A 21,484-nucleotide genomic window follows, 5' to 3' on the forward strand; every position below is an offset into this window, starting at 1 on the left:
GTCTGCGAATACTAACTGATAGAATCAAAAAGGGAGAGAATGATCCAACATGGGAAGCGGGACACACAGCAGACTCATAGAATGGCAGATGTCCTAAATGGCACTATGGCCTCAGAATCAGCCCTTAAGGCATTCGGATCTGGCTGAAAAGCCCATGAGAGTATTTCAGGCATGGAAAGCCAAGACACTCTGGCAAAAAAAAAAAAAAAAAAAAAAAAAAAAAAAAAAACGAAATGAACGATCTCTGTGAGTGAGATTCCAGTAGAAAGAACGGGCCATCAAAGAAGGAGGTAACTTTCTCTGAAGGGAGCAGAGAACTTCCACTTTGATTATGACCTTGTCTAAATAAGATCGAAGTGAGCGCACTCAAGAGGCTTCCATAGCCTTGGAAACTCATGACTAGAGCCTAGGGAGATTACTGACGCCATAAACAAGAGTGTCAAATTATTAAGTCAACAACAGGAGTCACTGTGTACTTACTCCTCATGTGGGATGTCTGTCCTTAATGTGTGTCCAATGTGAATTAATGCTATAACTAGTACTCAAAAAGTATTTTACACTTTATGTTCTGTGTGGGTGCAAACTGATGAAATCTCTGCTTAATATATACTAAATTAATCTTCTGTATATAAAGAGAATTGAAAATGAATCTTGATGTGAATGGAATGGGAGAGAGAGCGGGAGATTGGATGGTTGCGGGGGGGGTGGGAAGTTATTGGGGGAAAAAGCCATTGTAATCCATAATCTGTACTTTGGAAAATTATATTTACTAAATAAAAGTTTAAAAAAAAAACAAAAAAGATTATTTCAAAACTGTAATTAAGCTTATTAATCTGCTGACTTTAAGTAATACTGTTGGAAACAATCAAATCTCATAAACTCCTTGATAACTGGTAGCTTTCCCTGGATGATTACAGAAGATTTACTCAGATAGATGTGAAGTACAAGAATTCCATCAATGACTGCTGGCTTTGACCATGAAGGAGCTTCTTGCAAGGACCTCTAAGAGATTAGAGTGACCCAAAACTGATATCCAGCAAGGAAATCTTGGCCTAAGTGCTACAGACCAGAAGAGTTATATTCTTCCAACAACCTGGGTCACTTTTTTCCAAAAACCAGGTGCTCAAGGGAACTGAGTTCCTGAGAGTTTTACAAAAGAAAACTTCACCTCTTAGATCACACAATGACATATGTTAGGAATTGGTTCAGTACATATTGCATCTATTGAATCCAGAGGATAACATCTCACAACTTCACCGAGCTGACTTCCAGCACAATCCTTAGCAGAGCTCTTAGCAGGTATTTTCTCTCTTTTTTCAGCCTTACTGCTTGTGGCTGAAAGTTAACACTGTAAACTCAGTGAACTCTGAAATCATAAGAACACTTCCACATCTTCTTTGCCTTCAAAAGTTACCATGTTCTTAGCAATGTTTATAAGATATTATGTTGATGTTATTAGATAGTTTGCAAGCACTTAAATATTGTACTAGGTAGAAGCTGAGAATAGACAGAAAACAGACCTATATCTAAATCATTTATCATTTCTCTCTCTTTTTTTAAAGATTTGCTTATTTTATCTGAAAGTCAGAGTTACAGAGAAAGCAAGAGGTAGGGCCAGTGAGAGAGAGAATCTTCCATCCACTGTTTCACTCCCCAAAAGTCCCCACTGGACAAAGCTGAGCAGATCAGAATCCAGGAGTTAGGAACTTCTGGGTATCCCACGTAAATACAGGAGCCCAAGCTCTTGGGCCATCCTCTGCTTGTTTCCCATGCATATTAGCAGCGAGCTGTATTAGAAGTAGAGCAATTAGGACTCAAATCAGCGCCCATATGTGATATCGGCACCACAGGCGGCAACTTTACCAGCTACGCCACAGTGAAAGCCCCAAGTAGTTATCATTTCTGATAAGAAAAACTTGCTTCCAACTTCAAGTGTCAGAGATATGATATAATGAACCTGTCATCAGGTGGAAAACAGTTCCCCCAAGGGCGGATGTTTTATTAAGTGCTCAAGCATGGAAGCTGATACCAGAAAACTGATATTCAGAAGTGGATAAAGGCAGGTCAGTGTTTACAATTGGAAACCACACCAGTCCTTACAACTACAGACACTCCACATGTGTGCATGTTGTGTCGTCATTAGAAGATCCTCAGGATGGATTGCAACAGAGAATATTTCATCAACATCACATGAATATTTAAAGCCTACTCTTCAGTGGATGTTTGCTAACTGGAGCTCACTTTAACAGATCTTTTTGCATAACTCCACTTTGACAGATCTACTCATGTGAATATTTTCCAGACCACTTTTCCAATTATTTTTTTCATCCAGACCCTTGATCAATAATTCAAGCACTTGCTACTGAACCTGAATCGATACATACCCATGATCCAGGAAATATCTTCCTCTATAAAAAATGAAAAAAAATGTTTACTATTCTGGACTTGCCACTAGCTAAAATTCCCTTATGCTACTTACATTTCAGGCCATCATCAAATTGAACCATCCTGGGCAGATAATATTTAAGATAAATGATAATGTATTGTGCCTTGTCAATAAACCACAGCAGAATCTTCTCCTCCTCTTTCAATTCATCATAGAATGGTCCATATGAAACCATATATTTGAGTTGATGTAAATTGCCTCAACTCTCCAGTTAAAGGATACAGACTGGCTGAATGGATTAAAAAACAAGACCCACCTATTTTCTGTATACAAGAAACACATCTCACCAACAAAGATACACACAGAATGAAAGTAAAAGGATGGAAAAAGATATTCCATACTCACAGAAACCAAAAAAGAGCTGGAGTTGCCATTCTATTATCAGAAAAAATAGACTTCATCATAAAACTCTGAATAGAGATGAAGAAGGTCACTATGTAATAATTAAGAGATCACTTCAACAGGAAAATGTAACTATAATAAATATTTATGCACCCAACTTCAAGGTTCTTAGCTATTTAAAAGAAATGTCAATGGATCTAAAGGTAGATATAGACTCCAGCACAATTGAAACAGGGGACTTCAATACCCATTTCCAGCAATGGGCAGATGAACCAGACATAAAATCAGCAAGGAAACCACACAGTTAATTGACACTATAGAAAAAATGGACCTAGTGGATATCCACAGAACTTTTCACCCCACAGTGGCAGAATGTACATTCTTCTCATCAGTGCATGGAACACTCTCTAAGACAGGCAATATGCTAGGCCACAAAGCAAGTCTCAGCAAATTCAAAAAATCGAAATTATTCCATGCATCTTCTTAGACCACAATGGAATAAAACAGGAAATCAACAACTCAAGAATCTCTAGAACATATGTAAAAATATGGAGACTGAACAACATGTTGGTGAATGAACAATGGGTCATAGAACAAAATCAAAAGAGAAATCAAAAAAAGTTATGGAAACAAATGAATGTGACAATAAATTATATCAAAACCTATGGGATACAGTAAAAGCAGTGTTAAGAGGGAAGTTCATAGCAATTGGTGCCTACATGAAAAAACTGGAAAGGTACCAAATAAATTATTTATCAGTGCTACTCAAGGACATAGATAAACAACAACAAACAGCCAAAATTAGTAGGAGTAAAAAAATAATTAAAATTAGAGAAGAAATAAAACTGAAAGCAAAAAAGCAATACAAAAATTCAGTGAAATGAAAAGCTGGTTTTATGAAAAAATAAACAAAATCAATACACAATTGGTACAGATAAAAAAACCAAATCAATAAAATTAGAAATGAAAAAGGAAATGTAACAACAGACATCACATAAATAAAGGGAATCATCATAAATTATTACAAAGAGATATATGCCAACAAACTAGGAAACCTAGAAGAAACAGGTTCCTAGAACAATACAATCTACCAAAATTAAGTCATGAAGCTATAGGAAACCTAAACAGACCAACAACCAAGACTGAAATTGAATCAGTAATAAAGACCCTCCCTATCCAGGGCCAGCACTGTGGTGTAGAGGCTAAAGCCGCCACCTTCAGTGCTGGCATTCCATATGGGCACCAGTTTGAGTCCCGGCTGATCCACTTCTGATTCAGCTCTTGTGCTATGGCCTGGGAAAGCATTAGAAGATTTCCCAAGGCCTTGGGTCCCTGTACCCTGCGTGGGAGACCCAGAAGAAGCTCCTAGCTCTTGGCTTCAGATCAGCCCAGCTCTGTGTTGCAGCCACTTGAGGAATGAACCATCAAATGGAAGACCTCTATCTCTCTCTCTCTGCCTCTGTAACTTGGACTTTCAAACAAATAAATAAATCTTAAAAAAATAGGCTCTCCCAACAGAGAAAAACCCAAGACTGCATGGCTGCACTGATGTCACAGAAGAACTAATTTCAGGTTCTTCCCAAGCTATTCAAAACAACAGAAAAGGAGGGAATCCTCACAAGCTCCTTCTACAAATCTTGCATCACCTTAATACCTAAACCTGGAAAAGATGCAACAGAGTAAGAGAACTATAGGCTAATATCACTGATGAATATAGATGCAAAACTCCTCAACAAAATATTAGCCAATCAAATCCAACATCACATCAGAAAGATCATTCCCCTGGACCAAGTGGGATTTATCCTTGGTATGAAGTAATGGCTCAATATTCGCAAATCGATCAATGTGATATGTCACATTGACAAACTGCAGAACAAAACCATATGGTTATCTCAATAGATGCAGAGAAAGCATTTTATAAAAGACAACATCCTCCCATGGTGAAACCTTAAGCAAATTGGGTATAAAAGGAACATTCCTCGACACAATCAAGGCAATATGACAAACCCATGGCCAGCATCCTATTGAATGAGGAAAAGCTAGAAGCGTTACCACTAAGATCCACAACCAAACAAGGATGCCAACTGCCACCATTGCTATTTAGCATAATACTAAAAGTTTTAGCCAGAGCCATTAGGCAAGAAAAAAGAAATCAAAGGGATGTAAATTGGGAAGGAGGAAATTGAACAATCCCTATTTGCAGATGACATGCTCCTTTAAAGAATCCAAAAACTCCACTAAAAGACAATTAGAATTCATAGAAGAGTTTGGTAAAGTGACATGATATAAAATTAACACACAAAAATCAATAGCCTTTGTATACACAGAAAGTGTCATGGCTGAGAAAGCACTGCTAAGATCAATCCCATTCACGGTAGCTACCAAAAAATAAAATATCTTGGAATAAATTTAACCACAGATGTCAAAGGTCTCTATGATGAAAATCATAAAACACTAAATAATTATTAAAAGACATTATAAATTGAAAAATCTTCCATGTTCATGGGTCAGAAGAATCAACATCAAAAATGTCCATACTACCAATGCAATCCCAACCAAAATACCAACAATGTCCTTTGTGAATCTATAAAAAAGGATGGTAGAATTCATATAGAAACAAAGGAGACCCCACATTGCTAAAGCAATCTTATACAACAAAAACAGATCTGGAGGCATCACAAGACCTGATTTCAAGACATACTACGTGGTGGTTATAATCAAAATAGCCTGTTACTAGCACAAAAACAAACTTGTAGACCAATGGAACAGAACAGAAACACCAGAAATAAATCCATGCATCTACAACCAAATTATTTTTGACAAAGGAGCTAAAATCAATCTCTAGAATAATGGCAGTCTCTTTAACAAATGATACTGGAGAAACTGGATCTCCACAAGCAGAAGTATGAAACTAGACCTGTACCAAACACCTTACACAAAAATCCATTCAAAATGTATCAAAGACCTAAATCCATTTCCTGACACCATTGGATTACTAGAGAACTTTGGGGAAACCCTACAAGACATTGGCATAGTCAAAGAGTTCTTGGAAAAAACCCCAAGGCACAGGCAATCAAAGCCAAAATTGGCAAATGGGGTTACATCAAACTGAGAAGCTTCTGCAATGCAAAAGAAACACTAAGTTAAGTAAAGAGTCAACCAAGAAAATAAGGAAAATATTTTCAAACTACACAAGTGATAAAGGGTTAATCAAGAAATTCAACAGCAATAAAACAAACAATCCAGTTAAGAAATGGGCAAAGAGCTTAAGCAGGCTTTTTTTTTTTTTTTTTTTTTTTTTTTTTTTTTGGACAGGCAGAGTTAGAGAGTGAGAGAGACAGAGAGAAAGGTCTTCCTTCCATTGGTTCACCCCCACAAATGGCTGCCACAGTCAGTGTACTGCGCCAATCTGAAGCCAGGAGCCAGGTGCTTCCCCCTAGTCTCCCATGTGAGTGTGGTGCCCAAGGACTTGGGCCATCCTCCACTGCATTCCTGGGCCACAGCAGAGAGCTGGACTGGAAGAGGAGCAACCAGGACAGAACCCGGCACCCCAACCGGGACTACAATCTGGGGTGCCAGCACAGCAGGCAGAGGATTAGCCCAGTAAGCCATGGCGCCAGCCTCTGAGCAGGCATTTTTCAAGAGAGGAAATTCAAATGGCCAACAGACACTTCAAAAATGTTCAGGATCACTAGCCATCAGGGAAATGCAAATCAAAACCACAATTAGGGTTCACTTCATTCCAGTTAGAATGGCCTACATACAGAAATCTACAAACAACAAATGCTGGTGAGGATGTGGGGAATATAGTACCCTAATCCACTGTTGGTATAAATGCAATCTGGCACAACCACTGTGGAAGATATGGAGTATGAAGGCATGGAGATATAAGTATGGAGATACCTCAGAAACCTGAATATAGACCTACCGTATTATCCAGCTACCCCACTCCTGGGAATTTACCCAAACTAAAAGAAATCAGTACATGAAAGAGTTATCTGTACTTCTATGTTCATTGCAGTGAAATCCACAATAGCCAAGATAAGGAATCAACCCAAATGTCCATCAATTGATGACTGGATAAAGAAATTATTGTGTACATACACTATGGATAACTACTCAGCTGTAAAAAAAAAAAAAAAAATGAAATCCTGTATTTTGCAACAAGATGGTTGCAACTGGAAACCATTATGCTGAGTGAAATAAGCCTGTCCCAAAAAGACAGATACCATATGTTTTCCCTGATCAGAGGTAATGAACAAAGTAGTTTAAATATAATGTATTGAAGTGAAATAGACATTTTGACAATCAATGATGGTTTATAGCACTTATCTCTTTTGTTGAGGAACAATATTTTGTTTTGCTTTGTTTTGTTTTCTCTACATACTATTTATTGAACTCTTTTGCTTATACAAGTATTAAGTGTACTAAAAAAAGATCATTGTAAAAATTAAGAGTGGGAATATGAGGGGGAGGGGAGAAAAGTTTGGAGCATGGACAGGAGGGAGGCTGGGGGAAGTACCACCATGTTCCTATATTGATATAAAGGAAATATATGAAACTTGTATAATTTAAATAAAATATATATTAAAAAATAAACATAAGGGAACTTTCATGGTGTTAGGACCATTTTACATGTAGACTGTGCAGATCACTATATGAATATGCACTCTGTAGAACTCATGAAGTACGGATGAGGCTTTTAATTTTCATAACATAATTTTCGTATTTTTAAAGTATTTTAATATCAGTTTCTAATTTAAAAAACCAACAAAATTTATAATTAGTAACATGTTATTACCACTATATTACCTGCTGTGTTATAAGCATCATTGTTCTGTGCCTATTATAGTGCATTGCATATTTTTGTTAGTTTTTTGTCAAATGAATGGAATCATCAAATTTAATGTAGCTTTAATAAAATGTTATCAGCTTGAAAAAATAAAAAGGGAACAATGTTACTCAGTCTACTTTACACAATACCTGTCCCACACATATGACATTATTATTTTTTTTTTTTTTTTGACAGGCAGAGTGGACAGTGAGAGAGACAGAGAGAAAGGTCTTCCTTTTTTTGCTGTTGGTTCACCCTCCAATGGCCGGCACGCTGCGACCGGTGCATCGCACTGATCCGAAGCCCGGAGCCAAGTGCTTCTCCTAGTCTCCCATGCGGGTGCAGGGCCCAAGGACTTGGGCCATCCTCCACTGCCCTCCTGGGCCATAGCAGAGGGCTGGCCTGGAAGAGGGGCAACTGGGACAGAATCCGGCACCCCGACCAGGATTAGAACCTGGTGTGCTGGTGCCACAGGCGGAGGATTAGCCTATTGAGCCACAGCGCTGGCTGACATTATCTTTCAATCCCAGAACATAAATAGTTGATCTCCTTCTTTCCATGTTTGCTGTAAACACTTTCTGGGAGCAGTTGCACAACTTTTCAAACAAAATCTTAGCATGTGCATCAACTTAAAATTGTTTTCTTATGACAACATTTAAAAACACGGAAAGAATAATACTTCTTTGCTGTATACAACACTCTACTCAGAATTGTTACTTGGATACAGAAAAGCTGGCATTCTCCAGTAGTGTTCTGTTGTCAAGGTCACTTTTCTCTATTAGCAATCTTTCTAATTGTTTATCAGGTTTAATCTTTGCTAAATTCATAGTATTCATAGCTCCTAGAATTTATCTTGCTGAGTTATCTCACATTAAAAATATATGTGAACTTTCTATCCCTCCATTTATATGATAACCAGAGAGAAAGGTTTGGAGTTGTTAGGTGCCTCAGATACACAAAGGCACAAGGGAAAAAGAAAAAAAAAAGCACAAATGGTGAAAAAAGTTTTAGAAAATGAGAAGAAAAAATGGATCATTAGTTAAAAAGGGCATCAAGAGGCAACTTCTACAAGTGGCCTTAAATTGATATTCCTTGAGATAGAAAATATTTTCCTTACACTAATGAAATCAGGTCATTTGCAACAAAATGGAGGAATCTGGAAAACATCATGCTGAGTTAAAATAGCCAGTCCCAAAGGGAAAAATATCATATGTTCTCCCTGATTGATGACAACTAACCGAAAACAAAAAAGGAAACCTGTTAAAGTGAAATGGATACTATGAGAAATGGTGACTTGATCAGCCCTTGCCCTGACTGTTGATGAACAACTTAATAGTTTATCCCTTTTAGTATTTTTTGGGTTGTTCTACTTAATACTATTGGTTGAATTCTGTAATTAATACACAGTTATTCTTAAGTGCTGAAATTTAACTGAAAAGTTATCCCTGTTAAATATAAGAGTGGGAATAACAGAGGAAGGAGATGTACAATTTGGGACATGCTCAATCAGACTTGCCCCAAATGGTGGAGTTAGAAACATACCAGGGGATTCCAATTCAATCTCATCAAGGTGGCATGTACCAATGCCATCTCACTAGTCCAAGTGATCAATTTCAGTTCACAATTGATCATAATGATAGGACTAAGAGTCAAAGGGATCACATAAACAAGACTAGTATCTGAAAATACTAACCGATAGAATAAAAAAAGGGAGAAAACAATTCAACATGGGAAGCGAGATACTCAGCAGACTCATAGAATGGCAGATGTCCTAAATAGCACTCTGGCCTCAGAATCAGCCCTTAAGGTATTCATATCTGGCTGAAAAGCCCATGAGAGTTTTTCAGGCATGGAAAGCCCAGACATCCTAGAAAAAGAAAATGACCTAAATGAAAGATCTCTGTGAGTGAGATCCCAGTGGAAAGAACAGGTCATCAAAGAAGGATGTACCTTTCTCTGAAGGGAGGAGAGAACTTCCACTTTGACTATGGCCTTGTCAAAATATGATCAGAGTCAGCAAACTCAAAAGGCTTCCATAGCCTTGGCAACTCTTGACAAGAGCCTAGGGTGATTACTGACGCCAAAAACAAGAGTGTCATATTGTTAAGTCAACAACAGGAGTCACTGTGCACTTACTCCTCATGTAGGATCTCTGTCCTTAATGTGTGTACATTGTGATTTAATGCTATAACTAGTACTCAAACAGTATTTTTCACTTTGTGTTTCTGTGTGGGTGCAAACTGTTAAAATCTTTACTTAATATATACTAAATTGATCTTCTGTATATTAAGATAATTGAAAATGAATCTTAATTTGAAGAGAAGGGGAGAGGGAGTGAGAGAGGGGAGGGTTGCGGGTGGGAGGGAAGTTATCGGGGGGGACGCCATTGTAATCCATAAGCTGTACTTTGGAAATTTATATTCATTAAATAAAAGTTTAAAAAAAAGAAAAACAGGTAGTACTAGGAAGTGATGATGATGTAAAACATTTCTAATGGCTCAGTACTTTCTCTCAGGTTAAGGAACACGTTGTCAACCTGTGCTGTGTGAATGGATGGATAGATAGAATGATAGATAGACAGATAGATAGATAGATAAAATAGAGATATGTGGCAGTGTACTTTTTAAAATATGCAAGCACTACAAATAAATCCAAAATTTATGAGTAAATTAAAAGAAGAAAATACAATTATTAAGGTTGGAAACACCTAAGATATCAAATTCAAAGGCAATTAGATACTAAGGAAGCCTGGTCATTGCAGATGAAAAGATTAGAGAACTTGAATGTACAACAATAAAAGCTAACTAATTAAATAACAAAGAGAAAAAGCTGAAAAACAAATCAAGAATGCTACAGTGATTGAAATCACTACAGTGATTGAAATCCTCAAAACTTAAGGTAGGAGAAAGGATAGAAAGATACCTAAAGTTTGCTGAAAACTATAAACCCAGAGATCCAAAAACCCAACAAATCAGAATACAAAATCCTGAAGAAATCTTCAGGAAAAGATACATCACAATAAACCTGTTTAAAGAGATGATAAAGAGGAAATTTTCAAAGTAGCCAAAGAGAAAAGATATTTTATATATAGAGGAATAAAGGTAAGGATGACAGTGACTTCCTGTAAGAAAAAATAAACATAACCCAATAAACTACAGAGCTAAAAGCTATGTCAAGCACACACAAAATTGCATGACTTCAGTTATGTATGAAATCTTTTCTAAAAACTTGTACACAAAAATACAAAAATACAGAAAATCAAATGTGTGAGGTGAAGGATGGGGGGAGATTACGACATGTAGATCAATAGATACAAGGTTGAATACATGTAAGGACACACATGATAAAAAATCTAGAAATATAATATGCAATGTAAGAACTATAGTTAATATACTGTATTCAGAATTTTTGCTAGGACAATAATGTGCTTACAAAAACAAACAAGAGAAGAGTAACTATGTCAGATAATATATTTGATAATTTGATTGACTGTAGTATTGATCTTATGGTAAGTTTGTCAGAACATCATGTTTTGTGCCTTAAGTATAAGATATTTCAAAAGTTCATGAAAAAATTCAATTAAAAAATTATTTTGGTGCAAAAACCTTTTGAAATTAGGCATACACATTTATACAATAAAAATTTTTCAACAAAAATCATCAACCTCAAATCAAGGCTTGCAAAAATATCTTTAAAAACAAAGGTGAAATAAATATTTAAGATAAATGAGAGATTTGCAGATTTCACTACAAGAAAAGTTATATATCCCACTGTAAAAAGGAAATAATTTCAGATGGAGTGGTGGATAAATGTATGTGTAAATGCAAGTAATGTGATTTCTATGTCAGCAAAAGTCAGTATTGACTCATGTTCTCTTTGTATTATTATTTTCTCATATTTTCCACAAACAATAACTTTCACCTTAATACTTCATGATCCATATTCACTTAATAAACTCTCAAATAAAGGTGTACCTAATATAGCCAGAGCCCCTCTAAAGTCCCATGAAAGTTGTGCTGACAAAATAAAACAGTCCCCAGATAAGCTCATAGCTAACTTTATAGAGGCCAGCATTGTTACACAGTGGGTAAAGCAACTGCCTACAAGTGAGCATCCCATATAGGCAATGATTGGAGTCCCAGCTGCTCCACTTCCCATTCAACTCCCTACTAATGGCCTGGGAAAAGCAGCAAAAGATGACACCAGTGTTTGGACTCCTGCCACTCACATGGGAGATCCAGAAGAAGCTCCTGAATTTTGGCTTCAGCCTTGCCCAGCCCTGGCCCTTGCTGCCATCTGGGAAGTGAGCCAGCAGATGAAGGATATCTTCCTCTCTGTCTCTAAGTCTCTCTCTCTTGCTCTGTAACCTAGCTTTCAGATAAATAAATAAACTTAAAAAAAAAACTGTAAATTTTAAAGCCTCATGGAGTAGGAAAGATAAAAGTATATCAAGATATTCTTGCAAGAAAAACAGTAGAGATTTCGAGGGTTATGTCTATATTCCGTTAATTTTGGTTTAGCAGATAACATTTGATGTTGGTAACTTGCCAGTCCTCTGGTAATAGAAGTCATCCCCCAAAGAAGTTCACGGGCAGCCCTGTGGCCTTAGAATTGTGCTGCACTCTAGGGAAACATAAAACTGGAAGGTACAATACGGTTTTGTTAACTACAAGAGTTAGAAATAATATTTGGGTTAAAATCAGGAGTAACTATGCCTCAGACCATTCCTAAGGGCAGCAGCCAAAGCTTCCGCATCTGTGCTGCTTGAAGATTTGGGATGTTTGAACATTTATTTGGAAGAAGTACAAAACTGACCATTGTCAGACACTCACTATTATTCTTAACACCGTTCAGACCTTTCAAAGATAGTCTCTCAACATGTATATGTATGCTGAAATTTTGCACCTTACTTCATGAAATGTATACACGTTAAATGTTTATCAAAGATTTAAAAAGAGTATAATTATAGCAAAAGAATTTCTGAAGCTTTACTCTTTAATTAATTTGCCCTTATGCAAATTTACCACAAGGTGGCACACAACTCAAATTCTAAGTTAAGCTGCAGGTTTTTTTGGTTTCATTTTCATTTGTTTGATCAGCATAAAGCATGCTTATTTCTATGGAATACAGCGCAATATTTCAACATATATATATGCTAGCTATGTCCTAATATGCAGATACATATAAAAAGTAAGCTCATTCTTAAACAGTCTAAATATTGGATTAAATTTATTAAAAATTATTGAATAAATATTATAAATTTTAAGGAAAGTAAGGTTTGTTTTTTTTTTTCCTTCTTTAGAGATTAGAGGCCAATAGATGGGAAAGCAAAAAAGAAAGGACATTGGAGCCTAGGAACAAAAAGACAGAAAATTAGAAATAGAAAGAGAATAGGAAACAGAGATACATATTCAAGAGGTGAGAGAGAGAGAGAGAGAATGAATGAGGGGGCATAAGAGAGAGGGAGAAAGATAAGATTGCAGAAACTTAAAAGGCAGCAGAGAATTCCCTTGTACCTATTTCCATGTATGTTCTCTGTCCATTTATTGCTGCCTTTGAGCACTTTCTGGAAACCTATACATATTTATTAGTTTTCATTTCTCAAAAGTAGATTTCTTTTATTTCCAAAACTTTGCTGAAAATGGTACAAATGTAAATCAAGTAAAATAACTTGACCTGACTCATTAGAATTCAAGTATAAACTCAAGTTTGTAACTCAGAGCAATTTATCCAGAGAATAAATATTGCTTATAGATAGTGCAAATAGTTATTGAGTGAATTATCAGTATACTTTAAGAGTAATAGATATGTATGTATGCATTCAGTGTCCTAATACAATTAATTCTATTAGCAGTTAGAAGATGGGCAAATAGAGAAGTCCAGTGTCTCCCTCCTCCACTGAGACAGTCCAAAGGAGCCACTTTTACCTGTCAGTGCCTGAGGAAGAGCATCGGAGGCAGCAGGGAACAGGAGCATGGTAAGCGAGCCCATCTCTCACCTACTGATCCTGCCCAGAGACGAATCTTTCTGCCACAGAGCAGAGGCGGGGTAAGTAGTGTTCTCTTAAGTACTCTGCAATCCTGGACTTCAGAGAGAGATCCTGTGTGGTTCCCTCCTCCACTCCACAGAGCATGGATTGTGGTGGGGAGATGCCATCTTGAGAGAGAACCAGCTTGCAAGAAGTTCTTGCCTATCTTCTTTCCAGAGGCCCTAGACACATTCCTGCAGTCTAGCATGACAGACTGGTCTCTGCTGGTCCTATTGATAACACAGAAATATAAAGAATGATAATTAATTATTAAAAATGGCTATATGATAAGAATTTGGATAATCTAGAAGAAATGGAGAGATTTCTGCACACATATATTTTTCCAAAATAGAGGCACAAAGAAAGAAAATTTGGCTGGCACCGCGGCTCACTAGGCTAATCCTCCGCCTTGCGGCGCTGGCACACCGGGTTCTAGTCCTGGTCTGGGCGCCGGATTCTGTCCTGGTTGCCCCTCTTCCAGGCCAGCTCTCTGCTGTGGCCCAGGAGTGCAGTAGAGGATGGCCCAAGTGCTTGGGCCCTGCACCCCATGGGAGACCAGGATAAGTACCTGGCTCCTGCCATCGGATCAGCGTGGTGCGCTGGCCGCAGCACGCCAGCTGTGGCGGCCATTGGAGGGTGAACCAACGGCAAAAGGAAGACCTTTCTCTCTGTTTCTCTCTCTCACTGTCCACTCTCTCTGTCAAAAAATAAGTAAATAAAATTTAAAAAAGAAAGAAAATTTGAATACACCAACAACCAAGGTTATTGAATCATACCATGCAAATGACAATGTACCCTTCTTTATCCATGTTGTGATCAATGTCATCAATCCCTCACTCTATGCTATTATTATCTTTGATTTTAAGAAAAAATAATATATATGTGTGTCTTTATGTATGTGTATAATATATATTAGAGGTGAATTTGGAAAAATGTTTAAAATATTATAAAATAAAAAACAATAATTTTCACTTCTATAATTTTAAAAAATTCTATTAATAATTATCAAATCTGAAGGTGATTTCTTTGTTCTTCTTTCATGTAAATGAGAAAGGGAAATGGCATAGGAGGGAGAAAGGTGATACCATTATGTTAGAATTGTAGCTGAGAATCTGTTCTCTTTGTGTTAATGCAAGAGTGACATGAAAAATACGAAGTATCAGATGGTAAAAAACAACAAGAAAACCTGCAAGAAATATCACAAAAATCACTTAATTGAACACATTTACTTTTATATAAAACTCACTACCAAGTTTCTTTCTTTCATGATAACCAAATTGACAATAATTTCCTAATGATCACCTGCACATGAATGTGCATGTGAGAAACATTCCAATGAAGCACTTCTTGGCTTAAAAATTCTACACTACAATACCCCACCTGTTTGTAGGGGATGTGTTCCTAGACTAACAGTGGCAGCCTGCAACTACAGACAACACTAAACTCTGTATATGCTATGTGTATTCCTATTCATCACACTTCTGATAAAGCTTAATTGACATATTAGGCACATGAAGTGAACACAATAAACAGAATAATTATAACAATTATTGTAATAAAATTTAAATATAATGAGTAAACATAAAAAATAATGAAAATATTCATATTTCCACAGTATAAAATCAGTTAACTTTGTAGTGTACCTGCACATTGTTTCACATATTTATACATATTTTTTTTTTTTTTTTTGACAGGCAGAGTGGACAGTGAGAGAGAGAGACAGAGAGAAAGGTCTTCCTTTGCCGTTGGTTCACCCTCCAATGGCCGCCGCTGCAGCCGGCGCACCGCGCTGATCCGATGGCAGGAGCCAGGATCCAGGTGCTTTTCCTGGTCTCCCATGGGGTGCAGGGCCCAAGCACCTGGGCCATCCTCCACTGCACTCCCTGGCCATAGCAGAGAGCTGGCCTGGAAGAGGGGCAACCGGGACAGAATCCGGCGCCCCGACCGGGACTAGAACCCGGTGTGCCGGCGCCGCAAGGTGGAGGATTAGCCTATTGAGCCACGGCGCCGGCTTATACATATATTGAATTTGTATAGTATTGTTATCTCAAAAGAGTAGGTAATGCGCAGCTAATATTTTACACTGTTTTAATTATGTAAATGTCATAATCATATTTAAATAATTAAAATGAAACACAATTCTTAAAAATACTTAAGATAATTATTAACTTCAAACAATCATAATATAATAATATCAGAATAACATATACATATGTCATTACAGTATTTATACAAAATATATACTTATGTATATATAGTATACTCTTTTTTTGGATAGTATACTCTTATATACACATAACAGCACTTCAAAAACTAGTGGAAATTGGAATTAAAAGATGCTATTCTGGTACAACAATTTTCAAAATTCATGTGGTTATTTCATAGTATGAATTTTCAATGAACTTTTTGATGGCTTTCATATATTCAAATACATGTATATATAAATATATTCACATATATTTTGAATGTTAACTTACATTTTTTTCTTTTCTACATTTTAATTAACTTATTTAAATTTTATGTGAAAGGGAGAGAGACAAGACATAAATCAAATCTTACCAGTGCTGATTTATGTCAAAAGACATAAATGGTTACACAGTGATAAAAGGCTATGAGGATGAGCACAAAGATCTCCATTCATGCACCTGAAGAAATAGGCTACAAAGACATGGGTCATGCACTCATTGTGGGAAATGATCTGCTGAGAAAGGGCATCCACAATTAATCTGTGGGCTGTGGTTGTAGAGATTCAGTATCAGCAAAGGGCAGGTAGGATAGGGAAAATTACATGTCACTGGGCAAGAGTCTGGCTGGTTTGAAGTCACCACAATGAGACAATTCCCTGACAGAGTTGCAAGAATCACAAATGTCACCTTCTGCTTTTCCAGCACTCTGTGTCAACCCAGAGTGGATTCTGTGGTGTGTTATTGAGCTTTGTTAGTGGCTGCAAGTCACAAGCAGTTGACGGATGCTGAATCTGCAGAATAAAGAAACTGAATGACATGTTAAGGATATTAGTGGGCTGACATTTTAATTCCTTGGTTCTGTTTCACATCCCATTATCTCCAATTGTTTTTAGGGTAAAGTAGAATATATCATGAATCTTTGAATTTGTAGATGTGCAAGCCTTTTCAAGATTTATCTACTGCCTCAGAAACTCACTGGATTCATTAGACCTAAGCTTTTGCATTTGAAAGTAAAAAAATAAATAAATAACTGTCTACCACAAATTCTCATTTCTACCTAGATTGAGAACTGCAGATTTTAACTCAATTGCTTTCAAACTTAGCTTTTATGTTATGAAAAATAGAATACAAATGCTTGCACTACCTTATTTTGAGTCTTCAAAATAATTGAAAAATATACATATATGCAAGTATAAAATCATACACATATACACATATTTTAAGTATGTGCTTCTTTCTCTGTGTTTACCAAAGTGAAAACCACCGTTCTAATATAATCATTCAATAAATCTTCCTAAGGAAAATCTTTATACCCTCTTTACTTTGCTTTTATACTTATTCTGTAAGAATTCTGAACTTCTCTTCCAGGAACTAAATTTCTAATATACTTGTAATCTTATAAATAAATTTAAAAATCATACATATATGTCTATATTTACACACATGTCCTGAATTTCCCAAGATACTATTTTCTAAAACCATTTTTTTTATTTTTAAAAAATTCCATAATTCCAACAATCTTATGATTTTTGTCTTTGAAGTCTTTTTCATTGCACATATGGTCTATATGATTGAAATAATCATATAATAACATTATTAGAGTTGCTATAACAAATATTATCACCTTACACTTCCCATAGTTTAATTATCAACTTAATTATATTATAATGTATAGGTTTTTATCAAAAGTGTTTACTTGACCATGTGTCCATTGATAGATGTGTGATATCTCCAATTTTCACTCTCATACATAAAAACTCTACAGGCAACTTTAGACTAATTCCTCATATGTAATGCTGCTACCAAAATGCTAAAATTACCAATATTTTGTAGCATATTATTAACTATATTTGTTATGGAACATGCTCATGATTAACATGTTAATGCTTATGATTAAATATTAAACAGAAGAACCTGGGAAGAAAAGCATCTCCCTCCAAATCTATATTAAAATTCATAAAGCAAAAATATATAAGCCAGAAAAGGAAGAAGAACCAGGGAATGAACTAGGGAAAACCTATAGTGCCATGGTGAGCAAAGAATCATGGCAGGGGTAGAGTAATTTCTCCTAGGATTTCAATAAAGAGTTCTTCTCTCTTCTCCATTCCTAATATCACCCCTTCCTTCCACCCCTCAGAGAATATGGTAGGTAAGCTCACAGTAGATGAAGGATAACCAACATTAATATCACCAGGATTAGTTTTCCTATCCTTGTCCTGACTTTAAACTTTGCAAATTGCAAGTTTGTTGAAATTGGTCTCTACCTCCTTTCCCCTTCACTTGTCCCTGTTTTGTGATCAATACTGATCTGAAGACATTTATATCAAACAGAAGCCATTGTAGGCTGGAAAGAATGAAATGTTAGATCTTTTCATAACAGGGAAAATATTTCCCTGGAACTTAGGGTTTTCTGGGGGACAAAATTAGATAACAGCAGCTTCCCAGAAACCTCGTCTCCAGCGAGAGGAAAGAAAAAGGAAACAATGTAGGCTTGGAATTTACCACTTTTTCTTTAAAATTATTAGAAATTCTATGCATAGAGGAAGATTTCAAGCAGATATTTGAATACAGAAGTCTGACATTTTGCATGAGACATCTGAGGTGAAGATATAAATATGTCATCCTAATAGAGATGGTGCTTCGAGTCATATGAACCTTTGATTTACATTTGGGATCCTTTTACTTTGATCCCTTTATTTTTTAATATTTATTTAGATTTTAACAATTTTAGCATTTTGTCACATTCATTTCATATGTAGATATTACATATATACATACATGCTATTTTTCTTGACAGTGGGTATGCTAATATCACACACATTTGGGAATTTTAATGTAATATACATAATGAAACTCTTTCCCTCAACATTGGTGTCCTGGATACATTTCAGAGGAATCCCAACTAATCTTAATTAACTGGGAGATGGGAGAGCTTAAAAGCTGGCTTACAGGCCAATGCCGCGGCTCAGTAGGCTAATCCTCCACCTAGCGGCACTGGCACACTGGGTTCTAGTCCCGGTTGGGGCGCCGGATTCTGTCCTGGTTGCCCCTCTTCCAGGCCAGCTCTCTGCTGTGGCCCGGGAGGGCAGTAGAGGATGGCCCAAGTGCAAGGGCCCTGCACCCCATGGGAGACCAGGAGAAGTACCTGGCTCCTGCCTTCGGATCAGCGTGGTGCGCCGGCTGCAGCGCGCCAGCCATGGCAGCCATTGGAGGGTGAACCAACAGCAAAAGGAAGACCTTTCTCTCTCTCTCTCTCACTATCCACTCTTCCTGTAAAAAAAAAAAAAAAAAAAAAAAAAAAAGCTGGCTTACAAATATGTGTGTTCAGCAGAGACTCCAAAAATATAAGAGAATATGCTTTGTCAATGCATTTCAATTCCCACTGATTTTCCTATTGTTAATTCCTAATCTTCACTGCTATTTATATTGCAAAGTTAGACTCTGGCATGGTAAGTGGTTTACTGATCTTTTATGTCACACATAAAGAAATGATCACCCTATCATCTGTATAATGTGCGCTTTGAGATGCTTTTCCAGGAGAGCACATGAACATTAATTAATTTTTCAAACTTTTATGAACAGTGTTTTTCTCAAAGCCTCCCATAGGATCATTCTATAGATTTTCTACCATAGCTTGTGGTTCACTTCTCAGCTATGTATAAAAACAATTTTTTTCTTCCATCTCTCAGGTATGCACATTACTGTCCAACCCCCTTCATGGACTGTTTTTGTCTAAATTTATTGGTAACAGTGCCTAAAACAATGCATATTTCATGAGCTGCTATGAAATATATAAATCCAGAACCCCAAAATGCTTGTCCTGGTCATTGATAAATACCTTCATTACATGGATGAATCTCTTTAATGTAATTTCAGTTACCACAGAAAATGTGCTTCACACAAATAGAATTCGACTAATGCTCATTCTTGGCTCTAGGCTCAAGTAGTCCTACTATGAAACAGTCTTCTAACACAGAAGCATGCCAGCTAGGCATATTGGCCAGAGCTTAGTCTACTAAACAATAAAACCTTTTCCTTGTTCTAAAGACTGTAACTGCTATGCAATCAAATTTCATTACTCAATGTGCTGGTAATCTTGGACTCACATCGATGGATATCTTCAATCTCTGGGTTGATTATTATGACCCTAAATCAGTTTTATTTTATGTTAGTAGATGTAGTTTTCATAATTATATCCACTATGAAGTGTTGATTTTTGTAAGTATCAACACTTTATAAAATATTTGCTAATTCACCAACTGAAAGATTCAACTAAAATATTTGGCTTAAATTACTGTGTGTATATGTTTAATAGAACGTAATGATAGCTCATTGTACGATAGTTGATATGATAAATTAAATATATTATAAAGTGCATGAAAGAAACTATGCCCCTAAACTCTGAAAATGTACATTATAACCAGAATTCTCTTTATTGGAGGAGAACAAATTAACTCATTATACACATTGAAGACAGAAACAAAGAGCCATTTTGTAACTTTATTGGGAAAGAAAACCACTTATCAATTAGGGCTTCACAAGGTGATATGCATGCTTTTCTGGGAGCATAAATTTCAAGAATGTTTTGAGATTATTGACTGTTCAACTAGAAAATATATATATCATACAGAGTCAGTAAAGCCAGAACCTATTTGCCCATAAATATTATAGAAGACATTATTCCTTTGACCAAGAGAAAAAGGTTTCAGAAGCCAACTTTCTTCACACAGCTCCTCTTTTGGAAAGACATGAGTTTAGTGTTTTCCTTTTATTGCATTGGATATTTATAGTGATTCTCACTAAAGTTTGCAGAAACAGACTTTCAGCCTCAGAAGCTCCAAGGAAACAATAACTGCAACCCAATCCCAAATTCTGTCTAATAAACTACTGAGCTCAGACAGTCCAATGGCAAAGGAAAACATTAGGACCAATTGGTTAAACCTTAGCTTACTCTGAACTGCAGATTGCAATCTCTCATATCTCCTCCATATGATTTTTTTAAAATAGTCTTTTCTAAATGCCTTACAGCCCATCAGAGTCTCAGCACATGAAACTTGTGTGGCACATGTGTCAACCCCACCACTTACTAACCAAACAAATTCTAATAATTGTTTCAGCTTCTTAACTTTTCAACCTCCTCTTTTGTAAAAAGGTAACTAGTAATGATTATTTAACCCATTGTTAACATCATCTATTTTTTAAATCAATGTAGAGAAGAGAGGGAAATGAAAATAGAGAGAAATTGTTGAGTACTTGTCTTACATATTGCCTTTTTATCTTCCTTAAAGATATATGTTCTTCCACTCACAGAAAAAAACAGATTCTTCCTTTTAATGTGGTTACAGGTTATTAAAGATGGCATAGATGCCATTACAGAATTACTTTCCTACTTGGGAGGCAATGTTATTACATAAGATACCTGCAGGTATATTATTGCCTAATACAAACCTACAGTGAGGATGAAATGAGAGGTCCAGGTAGGGGTAGGAGGAGAAAGATAGGAAACAGAAATTGAGAAAGGAGGATGCTGTGAATAGATTTTGCCAGGCCTTGCATGTATGCTGATGGACCTAGTGGTAACTAGCAAGTTCAAGTGTCTCTGAAAACATCACAATTATACCTGGCTTGATTTGTTGCAAATGGATTAC

Source organism: Oryctolagus cuniculus, chromosome 1 (assembly GCF_051225735.1).
Source record: "Oryctolagus cuniculus isolate XC-2025 breed Fujian yellow rabbit chromosome 1, ASM5122573v1, whole genome shotgun sequence".
Taxonomy (NCBI): Eukaryota; Metazoa; Chordata; class Mammalia; order Lagomorpha; family Leporidae; genus Oryctolagus; species Oryctolagus cuniculus.